This window comes from Mesoplodon bidens (genome assembly GCF_964165515.1).
Source record: "Mesoplodon bidens genome assembly, chromosome: 16".
NCBI lineage: Eukaryota > Metazoa > Chordata > Mammalia > Artiodactyla > Ziphiidae > Mesoplodon > Mesoplodon bidens.
In genome coordinates this window covers 39,393,427-39,408,576 of record NC_138173.1, presented here as the reverse complement: position 1 = coordinate 39,408,576, position 15,150 = coordinate 39,393,427, and positions in this window count along the sequence as shown.

The following is a 15,150-nucleotide window of genomic DNA, read 5'->3' as shown; positions in this document are numbered from 1 at the left end:
AACTGGAATTTGAAAGCAATCAAATTTCAGTATATACAGATTGAAGGCCTATCGACAAACCAAGATTATGCTAAGTATTTGATCAACAAAATACAATCCCACTTTCAAGGAGTTTACCATCCAGTAGCTGAGACTAGTACACAAAAAAACAATTACAATAGCGAAGAATAAATGTTGGTCCAAAGGCGACGTTATTTCCCCTCCAACATGTTGAGAAACATGGCCTTTGGAAACATGCTCATGGCTCCTCAGGCTGGGCTCCAAGGAATTTTCCCTTTTAAAGTCACTCCCCTGCTTCCCCTGCACCGTGTAGCCCCAGGAGAGGCCAGAGTGGCCACAGAGGCGGTACTGTGGTACCTGGGGATGTTGGCAGGCAAGGACTTGGAAGTGGCTGCTGGGCCACATGTGTGTGCAGGAGCTTCCAGGGAGCTCAGCCCCTCCCAGAGCCGCTTGCCAAGGAAGGTCGGAGCGAGCCCTTCTGCAGGGCACTGGAGAATTGGCTGGGCCCTGGGGGGTGGGGCGAGGGTAAACCGGGGGAACTGGCTTGCTGGGGTCCACAAAGACAGGAACATAAATTTTTTTCATTAAAACAATCTTGAAATTGTTGGCAAGCCCATAAAAAGGATTGGTTAGAGCCGTCTTGGGGCAGCTTTTCTTTGAGTTCAGTTTATTAATGTAGGTTTTTACATGGCTTTTTATTAAGAAACATATGGTACTTTAGGCCATTTAACACTAAGGAAAAAGCTTCATAAAGAAACATTCTGAACACCAATATAATGTAAACTTGTCCTCCTGCATTTTACAGAAAGGCAAGTTATTGGGAGATTTGTGAATGATTTCTAACATTCATTGGCGAGGTATTTTATCTTCCTTTAGAAATATATACATTAAGCCTTTCAACAGGGGAAGAAGAATCTGGGTAGGAAAGGGTGTGTGTGTGTTGAAGGAGAATGGAAATTTGACAGTAGGAGGTTTTATATATATTCCCCCTCCCCCAGAATGCCTTATTGACCCTTTGAGGTGTTTTCTTAAAGCAGCTGAGGAGGATGTCTCATGTTGCTTGAATTTAGGGCAAGATTCCATAAAATGAGATCCTTCTAAAACTATTCTCTACAAAGAAATGCAACCTAATTAGAAGAAGAGGCTTGGGGTTGACCTCATTTGCCATTATTTTTTTACCTGTTGCTGGGCTCTGGTTCAGAGTGACAGACTCAGAAGCAAGAGAATTCTCAAAAGAGCATACCTAACCTCAACAAATCATCGGCTGGAAACATGTCCCTCTCACCTCTTGTTCTATGTGGGAACCAATACCAATATCAAGATGATAGCCTTGCCACCCTTCCTGGAGGCAGTCATCCAGGAATGTCCCCATGCCAGGGACTGGAGCTTGGACATGAACCCCAAAGGCAATGTGCAGCTGACCGTGGACATTGGAAGGCTGGAGCTGGGACCAATGGAATCCTAACCTGACAGGGGTCATTTATATGGCAATTTTACCTATATCAGTGGTTCTCAACTGGGGGAGATTCTGCCACCCAATGGCATTTGTGGAAACATTTTGGGGTGCCACAGCTGAGGGGGATGGTGCTACTGGCATCTAGTGGGTAGAGGTCAGGAGTGCTGGTAAATGTCCTGCAATGCCTAGGATAGCCCTTTCAATAAAGACTTCTCCAGGTCCAAATACCAATAGTGCCAATGTTGAGATACAAATGTCTTCTTGGCATTGGATTGGTGTACACACATTGAAGTGGGATGTTTTCATTTTTCTGCTCTCCCAAGAAAATTCTCAGAAATTCACTTGACTACACCTGAGAGTACTCAAAGCCACTATGTCAACTCTGCCTTGCCGCAGGGGCAAGAAGAGGTACAGACTTTCCTGATAATTGGGTAGCCACCTTAAGGAGTAGACAGGTGGCTCTGCTGTATTTTTTTTTTTTTTTTTTGTGGTATGCGGGCCTCTCACTGCTGTGGCCTCTCCTGTTGCGGAGCACAGGCTCCAGACGCGCAGGCTCAGCGGACATGGCTCACGGGCCCAGCTGTTCCGCGGCATGTGGTCCTCCCGGACCGGGTCACGAACCCGTGTCCCCTGCATTGGCAGGCGGACTCTCAACCACTGCGCCACCAGGGAAGCCCCTGTTGTATTTTTGAAGGCCCTAAAATGTGAAAGCAAAGACAAGGTGGGGAGGGAATGGGAGAAGGAAGAAAGTCTTTTGGGTTCTGGGTCCTTAAGATGAAAGACTCCACCTTCTAGGATGGATTTGACTCCAGTCCTGGTGATGGCTGTGTCTGTGACCAATGGGGAGAACTGCAGTGGAAAGCATCATTGCTATCCCAGATTGGTGGAGGAAGACAGGACCAGGTGCAGGAACTGGCACAGGACCTCCCCAGGTCAGCTGTTGCTCTCCCACCAGTGCCCTCTTGTGGCCATGATACAAGGTGTTATGTTGTTGCTTCCCTGGTTGACTGAGGGGGTTGACATTCCTGTCCTCAGGGGATGACCTAGAGTGGATAGTGCCCCATGAACTGGGAAAGAGGAGAGTAAATACTCAGTTTACACCAAGCTCAGATTTTTGTTGCTCTCATTTAACAATAAAAGTCACAAATATTCATTCAGCTCCTGCTACTAGCAAGACACTATCCTGGGTTCTGTGGGAGAGATATAAAGAGGAATGAATCATGGCCCCTGACCACAAAGACTCATTCTATGGTCAGGGAGACAGACATATCTCCCACACCATGGAATATAACTATAATAAAAAACAGATCGTCATAAGTGCTATAACAGAGGTAGTACAAGTCACATGTAGTGGGGCAACAAGAAACAGAAAATAAATTTATTCCAACTGGAAGCATGTGGGAAGACCTTATGGAGAAAGTGGCATTTGTACAGGGCTTTGAAAATGGTAGAACCTTGACAGATGGAAAGACTAGCATGTGCCCAGAGGTAGGCACATGGTCAGCTTGAGAAATCACAGTTAATTCGGTGTGACCAAAGCAGAAAAAACTTTCAGGGGATGTGTAATGAAGACTACAAGAGCTGACCATGGAGGACACAGATACCAAGATGAGAAGTTTATATTTTATCCTATCTCTAGCAGCAAACTATGTGAAGGTGTTTGCGCAGGGGAATGATATGATCGACTCTTTTCTCTAGAATGAGAATTTCGTTAGTAGTATGTAAGATGGAATGGAGAGATGGGAGGCTGGACAGCCAGGCAGGGACCTTTGAAAGCAGAGATGAAACTGAAAGGCCCAGCCAATATTTGAGAGTCGGGCAGCACAGTGGAGTGGGTAAGAGCAGGGGCACTGGAGCTCTGTGCCCACGTCCAAATCCTGACTCTGTCACTTGGTTACTGATTGATCTTGGGTAAGTTACTTTGCCTCTTTGTGCCTCAGTTTTCTCATATGTAAAATGTAACTAATAAATATAATCTTCTTGCAAGTTTGTTGCTTTAAGTGCAATGTTAAAATCACTTAGGATATAAATAGAGCTAATTATTAAATTTTCAGGAATTTTGCAAGCCATTTGATATCATGTTAATAGATTGAAATAAACCATGGTGGGAGTAATTACACCCTGGAAATTGGCAAGTGCTACAAATGAGAGAGAGAGAGAGAGAGGGGAAGACAGAGACAGAAAGACAAAGAGGGAAGGAACTCACACATGAGTAAGCTCTAGAACCATCTCAAATATCACACCGAGCATCTTAAGCAACTTTGAGGTCTTTGGGTGTTACTGAACATTTGATAGAAGGAAAGGGGTCTCAGAATTAAGTACTGTAATATAGTCTGCATTGTCTGTCTCAAGGGACTCAATATAAGTGGAAATTGGAAAAGTGGAATTTGAAGTGACTTTTGAGGAATGAGGTCAAGTGGGTTAGCTCAAGCAGCAAGTGTTAGAAGAAACACTTTACCATTACATTAAGCCTAGGACCGCACAATATATATAACACCATGGTTTAACTGGAAATGAGATTCAAGGGTAACATAGCTGGTTTGGAAATCAGACAACCTGAGTTTGAATCCCTCTTCAATTACTTATTAAGTTGGACAAGTTTTATCCTTTCTGTGCTTGAGTTTCCACATCTATAAAATAGGGTATTAATAGCACTTCTTTTGCAGGATTTTTATAAGGATTAAATGAGTTATAGTATAAATTAATATATAGACTACATAGAACAGTGCTAGCTCATGGTAAATACAATAGAATTATTAGATGCTATTATTATGTTTCCAAATATTATCTATGCAAATTTCAGTAAGTCATATGATTTCCTTGAGCCTTGGTTTTCTCATCCATAAAATGGAAATAATATTAACAACTAACTCATCTATCTCATAGGGGTGCTGTGTAGCTTGAATTAAATATCAATATATTGACGTGAAAGTGCTTTGGAAACCATAAAAAAACTAAAGAATCACCTTTGGTGATAAGAATAAATGTAGAGCAGAGGAGTGGTCTTGGGATGTAATTCCAAGGAATGAGATAACTATTTTTGAGCAAAACCCACAGGCAAATTGTGGACATAAGAGACAAATTGCAACACGCTGTACAAATCAGGAATGCTTCTGCCAAGCACACATTGGCATGCACATGTGCCCAGCATGGAAAAGAGTCTGACCACACAATGGTCTTTTGGCTACAAACCTATAAACAGATAGCAATCATTGTGAGAAACACCAACACACAGTAAAAAAAAAAAAAGTTCACTGTCCGTTTATAAGTGAAACTGGAGGAGCCACAACATAAGTGAGTAATGTTGTGATGTTATGAGCTCTAGGAAAGCCTCTAATATTCCATCCCCTTCTGCCAAGCCCACCTACCTTAGCTGAATAATGTCTGACCTCAGAACTCAGTGCAGCGTTCTTCATTCCTAGGAAAGCTAACAGTTGAAGCTATTATCAGCTATTTAAACCTCAGGGTGAATGAAGAATTAGAAAAATGCCCTCATCCAGATCTGAGCATACTATAAATAAATACTCTCCACAACTCTTCTTGGATCACTTCTCAGGTGTCATCTCTGTGTTGATAGACCAGCCTCACTTTGAGACTGGCACCAGTAAAGTCCTTTACCCCCACCCCCACTTTTTAGAACTCTCTTTTCCTTGAGTTCTGTGACATCATTTTATTTGGTTCTTCTATTTCCCCTCTGGCCATGCTTCTTTCAGTCCCTTTATTGATACCCCTTCCTCTTAAATGTTGGTATTCTTCTTGATGTATTTCTCAGTTCATTCTGTAATCTCTTCTGTGTGTTCTCAGTTATATATTTATGTCTCCCACATGTAAATCTCTAGCCCAACTCTCTCCAGTGAAATTCACTCTCACTGTGGATGACTTGAAAGCAAGTCAAATGTTTAAAACCAAACTCAATTTTTTTCTCCTTATCCCCAACTTTCTCTTCCAATCATATTCCCAACCTTATCAACCACAGCCAAGGTTCTCACCATCTACTTAGTAACCTAAGTTAGGAGCCTTCCTATCCTGGATGACTTCTTTCCTTTCATCCCACTCATTTAAATAGCTACCAACTCACATCTTTACTCCTGCATATATATCAACTAATTCTCTTTTAATGCTTCTCTCTTGCTGTCTTTATTTATGTCCTCTTCATGTTCTGTTTGCATAAGTGCAGTATTTACCTAACCTGTTTTCCTGACTTGAACCTCTCTCTCCAGTGGAATTCATTTTCCGTAAGGCTGACAAATTATCTTTGTAAAGTGCAAATGTTATTATCCCATTCTCCTATTTGGGCCATCTATTAAACATTGAATTATGTTCAGACTATCACATTATCCAATCCTAAATACAACTACAGCTTCCTCTCCCATTTCTGTCCAAACATACACTCCATCGTCTAGTTGCAGAAAAATAGTTATTGTTCTTCTGTTAGGCTCCCATGCCTTTGTACATGGGATTCCTGCACCTCCCTCACCCATCCCCCCATCCCCACAGTTCAGATAAATAGCACCCCTTCTGAGAAGGCATTCCTACTTCTCTATCTCAAAGTTGTGGTCCACACAAGAATGGGTATGGCGTGATTGAAAGTAAATATCTGCAAACGATGACTTTGCCTCCGATGTCACTGAGAAAATTGGAGCAGTCATAGGTGATTTTCCCTAGAATCCTGCCACATCTTTCTACCATTACTATCTGTCCCCATGCAGCTGAGATATTCTGCCTGCCTGCCTGCTGCCGTAGATTAACATTGTACGCTCCTGTATAAGGCCAGTTCCTCTGTCTGTATCTTTGCTCCCACCCACCCCATGTTACCTACCAAAGAATAGCACTCCAGCAATCCTTCCTGTCTCTCTAGCACCATCAATTTTTTTTCATTCTCTACAGGATCACTCCTATTAGCATTCAGACCAACTGTTATCTCTCCTGTCTTAAAAGATAACCCTTTTCTTTGACCTCACTCTCCTCACCAGTTACCAGCTGATTCCTTTTAATTTCTTTGGCAAAACTGCTCAAAATAGATTTCTATAGTCACTGTTTTCTATTTCTTTTCTCCTATTTTCTCTAAAACTTACATCAGTCTAGGTTTGTCCCCACTGCTACTCCAAAACCACTCTTATCGAGGTCACTAATGATGTAACATAGCTCAGCCTTTGGTCCTCTTCTCTGTTTACGGTCACTCTCTTGGTGATACATGGTGACTGCTGATTTTACATCTCCAGTCCAAATCTCTCCCCAGTTCCCAAACTCCACTCTACCTGCTTGCTTGACAGCTCCACTTGAATGTCCAATAGGCATCTCAAAACATGTCCAGAATCAAACCTCTGACCACATCCTGCTCCCCACGCAGCTATCTCCATCTCAGATGATAGTAAATCTCTCTTGCCAGTTGCTTGCCTAAGGTCATGGAATCATGACTCCTTTTCTTCTCTCATATCCCATGTTCAGGGGATCATGCTGGAGGTGCTTCTGGATATATCCAGAACCTGACTGCTTCTCACTGCCTTCACTTCTCCCATCTATCCTAGAGCCACAGGCCCTTCTCATCTGGACCATTGCACTAACCTTCTAACAAGTCTGTGGTTCTAAACTTGCCCCACTGAGGTCTATGTCCAACATCAGCTGGAGTCATCCTCTTAAAGTGTAAGTACGATTATATTACTTCTATACTCAAAACTCTGCAGTGCCTCATCATTTTACTCAGATGAAAAGTAAAGTCCTTACCCTGGCCTAAAGACCCATCATGACCGGCGAATTCTAGGCCTCTTTGACCTCCTCTTCTGCTTCCCTCCTCCTCACTCACTGCCTTACAGCCACTTTGGGCCCTGCTCCTTTACCTCAAAAGCTCTAAGCATGTTCCTGCCATAGAATGTTAGTTCAAATTTTCTTCTGCCTCCGGAGTCCTTGCCTAGATATTCCATGGTTCACTCATCTCCTTCATGGGCAGAAGTATTGTTTACTTTGTTCTCTAGTGTATCTCAAGTGCCCAGAACTTAGTATATGCACATAGTATATGCACAGTAATTCTCTCTCTCTCTCCTCACATATACACATACGATTTCCCCTTGCTCCTTTCCTCCCTTTCTTTTTCTTTTCTTTTCCTTCCCTCACTCCCTTCCTTCCTCTCTTTCCAGACACTTTAAAACAACAAACTCAATTAAAAAGTGGGCAATGACTAGACATCCAACCAAAGAAGATGTAGAGATGACAAATAAGCATATGAAAAGATGCTCAAAATCACTTATCATCAGGGAAGTGTAAGTTAAAAGAACAACAAAATATTCCTATATACCTATTAGAATGGCAAAAATCCCAAAACTGATAATACCAGTTGCCGGCAAAGATGTGAAGCAATGGGAATTCTAATTGATTTCTGGTGGGGATGCAGAATGGCACAGCAATGTTGAAAGACAGTTTGACAGTTTTTTACAAAGCTGAACATGGTCTGAACCAGCAGCCGTACTCCTAGATATTTACCCAACCAATTAAAAAACTCATTTCTATGTAAAAACCTGCACACAAATGCTTATAGCAGTTTTATTTATAATCACTAAAAACTGGAAACATACATGTGATACGATGAAAACGGCACTTTACTTGTGTGATCTTCCTAATAAAATCTTATAACCTCAGTCTAATCATGAGAAAAATATCAGAAAAAAACCCAATTCTACAAAATACAAGAGCTCCTCCAAACTGTCAAGGTCATGAAAAATAAGGAAAGACTGAGAAACTATCATAGCCAAGAAGAGGCTAATAGACACGATGACTAAATATGATGAAATATCCTGCATGAGAAGCTAGAACAGAAAAAAAAGTTAAAACTAAGGAAATCTGAATAAACTATGCACTTTAATTAATAATAATACATGAAAATTGGTAAATTAATTATGAGAAATGCACCAAACTAATGCAAGATGTTAATAATAAGGTATCTAGGTATGGAGAATATGGAAACTCTCTGTGCTATCTTCACAATTTCTCTGTAAATTACAAAGTAAAGTTAAACGTGTTCTTTTTTTTAAAAAAAAAAAACCACTAGGCCACCAGGGAACTCCCATAATTGTATATTTTTAAAAAACTCTAAAACAATCTCAAATGTACAGAATACTTGAAAGTACAAAGAACTCTTTTATTTCCTAAAACATTTGAGATCATGCCCCCAGATGCCCCATCACACTCAGAAACTTGAGTGTGTAATTTCTACAAACAAGAACATTCTCCTACATACCCACAATACAACCATCAGTATCAGGAAATTAACATTGATGTATCACTACCGTTTACTCCACAGACTCCATTCAACTTCCGCCAATTATCCCAATAATGTCCTTTATCACAAGGGAGCCAGTCCAGAATCAGACATTGCATTTAGTTGTCAGCTCTCTTTAATATCTTTCAATTTGGAATCTTTCTTCAGTATTTTCCTGATTTTCATGACCTTGATATATTTTGAAGATTACAGGCCATTTATGTACAATGTCTCTCAACTTGAGTTTGTATAATGTTTCCTTATGACTAGACTCAAGTTACACATCTTTGGCAGGAATATCACAGAAGCAGTAGTGTTCTTATGACATGACATCAGGTGTGGATTTGTCCATCCACACCATCAAGATGATGCTGGTCATCTTGGTCACTTAATTTAGGTGGTTTCTGCCAGTCTCCTCCATTGTAAAGTTGCTTTTTGTCCTTTAGTATTTAATAATTATTTGGGGGAATATACTTTGAGACAATGTAGATATCTTCTTTCCCTTCAATCTTTTGTTTGTTCATTTGTTTCTTTATATCAGTTTGGTTTCTTGGTGTCCTATTGTATTCAATTGGTGATATAATACTGCCATTTTTCATGTTGATGTGTTTGAACCTAAAATCTCTCTAGCTTCTGAGTTTTCTATACCAGGGTCAGGACTCTTTAGGCTATAGGAGGCAATCAAACACTAAAGCCCTGTATTTCTCTATTGGGTTGGGGAATGTTTAAAGATATTGCACAGGAAGTGTCAGTTGTGTTACTGTGGATCAATTTTCAGTTCATACTCTAAACAGGAAGTGCCTTTCCTGCCAAAAGGATTTCTAAATTTCTCTTTCATTTCTACAGTATAGATGTTACAGATGAGGCAAGAGAGAGAACAGGTCTATAATTGTCAGTAAGGAGCTGAGTCACTATACAGACATTTTAGTTGGGTGTAGAAATGGTGCATACCATTTCTACAGTGGTATCCCTACTTAGGACCATTGAAAAGTGCAGCAAGCAGTGTGCAGGGCACAAAGGCCCACAGAGCCTTCTGAGGAGACCACCAATGAGGATTTAAATGCTGGCTTTGAGCAATGAGTAATCAAAGTTTAAAAACTTTCAAAAAATTGGTAGCAAGGGTCATAAAGCAAAATGTAGCCAACGCTACTCAGATTGAAGAAGCCAGACCATACTAGACCATACTAAGCCTTCAACTCCTGTAGGGGAGGGTTTCCACCACTTCATGACTCAGCATGCTGGACTGTCTCTCAGGGACTCAACACTCTTTCTCTTTCCATTCTCTCACCTCTAGTATAGTAGCTGGAAGCCTGGAATTACATTTTCCAAATCCCTGCCAGCAAATTCTAGATTCGGTTTTTTCAATGAGAGACATCATATTAAGATGTAGAGTCGTAGTTTTTGTTGTTGTTGTTTGTTTGCTTGTTTGTTTGTTTTTATACAGGAATGGTGAGGCCAACAGATCAGGAGACAACTGCCATTGAAAAGATAGTTTGTTATACTTAGAGATCCCAAGAGGATGGGGCATGCCAAGCCATGGGGGCCACACAGGGACACATCAGCTTCGGTCAGGAGGCAGAGAGAGTAAGGGGAATATAAGAAGAGCCTTTATATGGTTTCCATGGAAGGAATGGGAGGCAGGTCACCAGGTTTAGGACTGGCTAGTTTTAGTAATTTCAGAGAGCTCTAGGTCGTAGGGGCTGTCCCTAGTTGTTTGGTATCTGGCCTAAGGTGATTAAGGTAGGTGGTTAGTGGCCCAGAGTGTGAGATCCAATAAAGGAGGCGACTGGGGCTATGGACTCTGGATTGGTTGGTTTGCATGTGAAACGGATGCACAAGTGATTAGTTTCCTATCTCTAGGAATTAGCTCATCCTGGGATGGGCAGTCACTCCTGTGTCCGCAAGGCCACAAGATGTCAGAGCATCAGAAAATATAGGCATTGACATGAGATGTGGAAGCCTAAGCAGAAGCAGATGTCACATACTGTTATTCTGGCAGGAGTAGGCAGACAAGCTTTGGCAGTGGTGAGATTTTGTGGCAATCCCAGAGACAATTCCTGTTAAACACACATCTTGGTGCTATGATCACTGCCTGGAATCTCTTGGAGTTCCTGTAATTTTCGACTCTCTAAAAGCTAATAGCACCCCTGAAATCTAGCTGTGGCCTTCTCTGACCTTCCCTTTGGCATTCTTCCAGTGGTTTTATAAATACCCAATTTCCAGCATTAAGATCTTTCTGCTTGAAATACCTAGAGTGATTTCTGTTTTTCTGACCAAACCCTGACTGCGATTACCATGTACCTCTTATAGTCCATTGTTGATAAGTATGCTAATTGGACTTCTATCAAGATTCTGGTGCCTAGAATTGGCAAAAGCATGTGCACAATTTCCTTTCTGGAATTCTGCCTTAACAGAGTTAATTCCTCCCTGGTGAGCTGCATGCCACAGAGTCTCTTTACCCTCTGTATTCCCAAAGCACTGTGTCGTTATTTCTACAGTGGTATGCCTACTTAGGACCATAATGATTTATGTACAAAATTGTCCTTTCTGTAAGATCTGTGAGCTCCTTTAGGACAGGGACCTTGTATATAATACCTCATGGTGTAGCCTCAGAATTTTACATGCTTCTTGACACACTGAAAATGGATGGATACACTTCACAGTAAGTGAGCAGGTCCAGCCTTGGCTATAAGAAGGAGCACAAACAATTATCACAAAACTGGCACCTGTTTATTGGTTGTACTATATGCTAGGTGTTTTATGATTGACATACCATTTAATCCTCACAAAAACCTCGTAATGTAATAATATTTAAGACTGAGACTTAGAAAGGTTTGGTCTTGCTCAGAGTCACACAGCTAAAATAATTGCCACCACCAGGAGGTAAACCCAGTTCTGACAGTCTCCAAAGCCTGGTTCTGTCTATTATACCATTCACCCTCCCTGACAACAAGGTAGATGTCAAGAACAAGCAAAGAGACAGTGAAATATAAAGGCCAGAGCATTATGAATGTGAAAACAAGGTGAAGACTCTGCAATACATAGTCATCCACACTTAGAATGAGGGAATAGAGACAAGCAGAGGAACTGACATATTATATGAGTGAAAGAGCTCAGAGGCCAGGTGAGTGAGTGTGTGAACAATGGAGCAGGAACAATTGAGGGAGATCGGGCTAACTGGAGCCATCATTTTCTTATTGTCCTATAAAGGATCCCAGAACTGCACAGTATTGGAAGGTCAGGTAAGGAGAGTAGCGGCAGTGAGTGGCTTTACTCACTACATGTAAAATTTCTTAAAGAAATGCAGTCCTGCTCTCCCCACACTTTTCTTCAACATTGGAAAACAAAACAAACCAACAACCAAAAAACCCCACAAAAAACAAAGTCCATGGAGAGCTACTTAAACCAATTGAAATATTAACACCCTTGGAAAAAGGGTTTGGGGCAGAGTAAACTCAGTTACTCTTGGAATGAGAACAAGGAAGAAAATGAAGAGCTTGGCTTTCAAGGATTTAGAAAGTTACACAGAAGAACAAATTCCCAGCTGAGTGGGGATTTGTTTTCTCGACTTATCTAAGATCAGAGCTAACCGTCCCAGTGGTTCTGAAGGTCCCTAAATGTTTCTTTCCACTTGGGTGGAGCTCTTTTGGCCTATTTGGAACTGGATGCATCTCTTTGTAAATCACAATCTATCTTTGTGGTTGCCCACCTACCTCCCTAAGAGCTTTTTGAAGGAAAACATGATGTTTTATTCATCTTCATATTTTCATCACTCAGCACCGTTCCTGACTCGTGTTAGTTGAGGAAATTAATGATGATTAAATGAATAAACAAATGCAAATAAATACATAAGTAGATAAATAAGAATGAGTTAATTTCCCTAGAATATATCTTATTTCTGTTCTATATAAAGGCATAAACAAAATACTTGTGTCTTAAACTTGTATGTTTTAATGGTAAATAATGGACAGGCTCTGGAAAATATTCCTGGCAAGCAAGGTTGTGGACTAATAGCTTTCAAAACTTGAGCTGCAAGACTGTTTCCTGTTTGGTGGTCTGGCTATTAAGATCTTGAGATTGTCACAGGCAGGTGAGCTGATAGAACTAACATGAAGTTTTCTCATCCAGTACGGAAATGTAAATGAAATTCAATCTTAGAAAAAGGATGGGTACTAAGACTTGACAGACGGAAAAATTCTACTTGCTGTGATCTTATTATTTTGCTTTAAAACTACGAAGATTATTTCTTCCCTTTACTTTTCCTGCCAACTTCTCACAGAGCAGTGTGCACACATTATCAAATTGTACAATACTGTGTATTGGTTTTCCAGGGCAGAGTATCAAAGGCCTTCATGAGGAAAGAAAAGGTTTTTGTAGAATGACACTGGATACTCTAAACAGTCTCGTGTTCTTTGCCTTCCAGAACTGGAGCTCCTTTTTGATCAGATTTTACATTTGAATATTTTGAATATAAGACATTTAGGGCAGAAGAACAGTGTCCTTATTCTGTTCACATTTGACGTATTTTAGGAAAAAGAAGGGAAACAAGAAAGCCTTAAGGGAAAAAAGAAATCTTTCAGAATAATCAGTGGGGATTTATAATTTTTAATTCTTTTATGTATGCAAAATTGAATATGTCAGTAAGTGATCTTGCTTTTATCCTGTTCATCACCTGTATTATTTCAGATCAATGGCTAACTCTGACAATGACTCACCATACTCTATTTAAAGTTATCCAAATGGTTTACAGTTGAATCATTTCCACCTTTCTTTGGGGACCTAGAAGAAAACAAATATTACATTTGATTTATTAGGAATTTTTTTTAGTTGACTAGGTTAAAATGTTAAATCTAAAAGATTTGTAGTTATCCACATTGACTGGTGAATTCCATCCTGAAGTTCAACACTACAAATTGTCTTTGAAGAATATATGCTAAGGCAACAACTTCCAACACAGCTCCAGAGAATGAGATCCTTTTGTTGATATTATTAATCTCTCACTCTATAGGCTAGCAGTACTCTCCTTCTCACCTCCCTTCCTCTAGCCTCCCAGAACAGTCTAATCAGAAGAGAATAACCCCAGACATATAGTCTTGATAGATCACTGTCATTCTGTAGGACCCTTGTTCTCAAAGGAAACTTTCCAGATGTGAATTAAAAGAACAGTAACAAGCAATAGAGAGGTCAGAACGTGAATGTCTCCTTAATAAGTGTTCTTGGATGCCGGAATCAAAGAGTTTGAAATTGAGACCAGCATGTTTCTGTTTTTCCATTAAATTCATAAACAACATTTTCCATTCACCTGTATTTGTTTTAGATGTGCTTCAGCTTCCAGAGGAATTTAACAGCCTGAGTCTTAAAAATGAGATGAACTTAGAGGATCAAATAGTCTTAGGGTCTTTTTAAACAAGGAAGTTAACAAATGCCAACTTTTTCAAATATTCTAATGCATATATAAATATTTTTACCAGCTCACATTTTTTTCCAGTCTATCCCCCTAGCTATGTCACTGCTCTAAGTTTTTCTCCCTGAGCCACAGTGGTCCAACTTATAAAGAAAATAAAACCTTAAGTAATACAGAAACACTGTTTACTTTCTTCTTATCTTTTATGCACAGGTAGTATTTTCTACAATAAGAGTCCACAATAAAAGAGATTTCTAAGTTTTCTATTAAAAAGCTAATACTAACCAAAGAGATTCCTTAAACTGGGAATCAGGGTATCATCTTTGGTATCTGCTCTCTAGAAGCTTATAGTCTAGCACCCATCAAAAGTGGAAATGTTTGGTAGTGTATATATGTCCATAGCTAGTGAGAATCAACCGCATAGCACAGGGAGATCAGCTCGGTGCTTTGTGTCCACCTAGAGGGGTGGGATAGGGAGGGTGGGAGGGAGATGCAAGAGGGGGGAGATATGGGGATATATGTATATGTATAGCTGATTCACTTTGTTATAGAGTAGAAAGTAACACACCACTGTAAAGCAATTATACTTCAATAAAGGTGTAAAAAAAAAAGGGTAAATGTACTCCTAGGCTGTGCATCACAAGTGACAGTGAGTGGAGGAGAAAATGTGTGCTGTGGATGATGGGAGGAGACAGGGGAGTCAGTAGGACAGGAGCAACTAGAGAAGGCTTCACAGAGGAGTTGAAATTGAAGTTGGGTCTTCAATAACAATGTGCTTGTTTCCTGTGGATGCTGTAACGAAATACCACACACTGGGTGGCTTAAAACTGGGCCATGCTTTCTTTGAAGGCGCTGGAGGAGAATCTTTCCTTATCTCTTCTAGCTTCTGTAGTTGCTGACAGTCCTTGACAGTCCTTTGTGGCAGCTGAAGTCCAATTTCTGTTTCCACCAAAACGTGGTACACTTCGCTGTGTGTGTCTCTTTCTGTGTCTCTCTTCCTTTAAGGACACAAGTCATTGGATTAGGGCTCAACCTAAT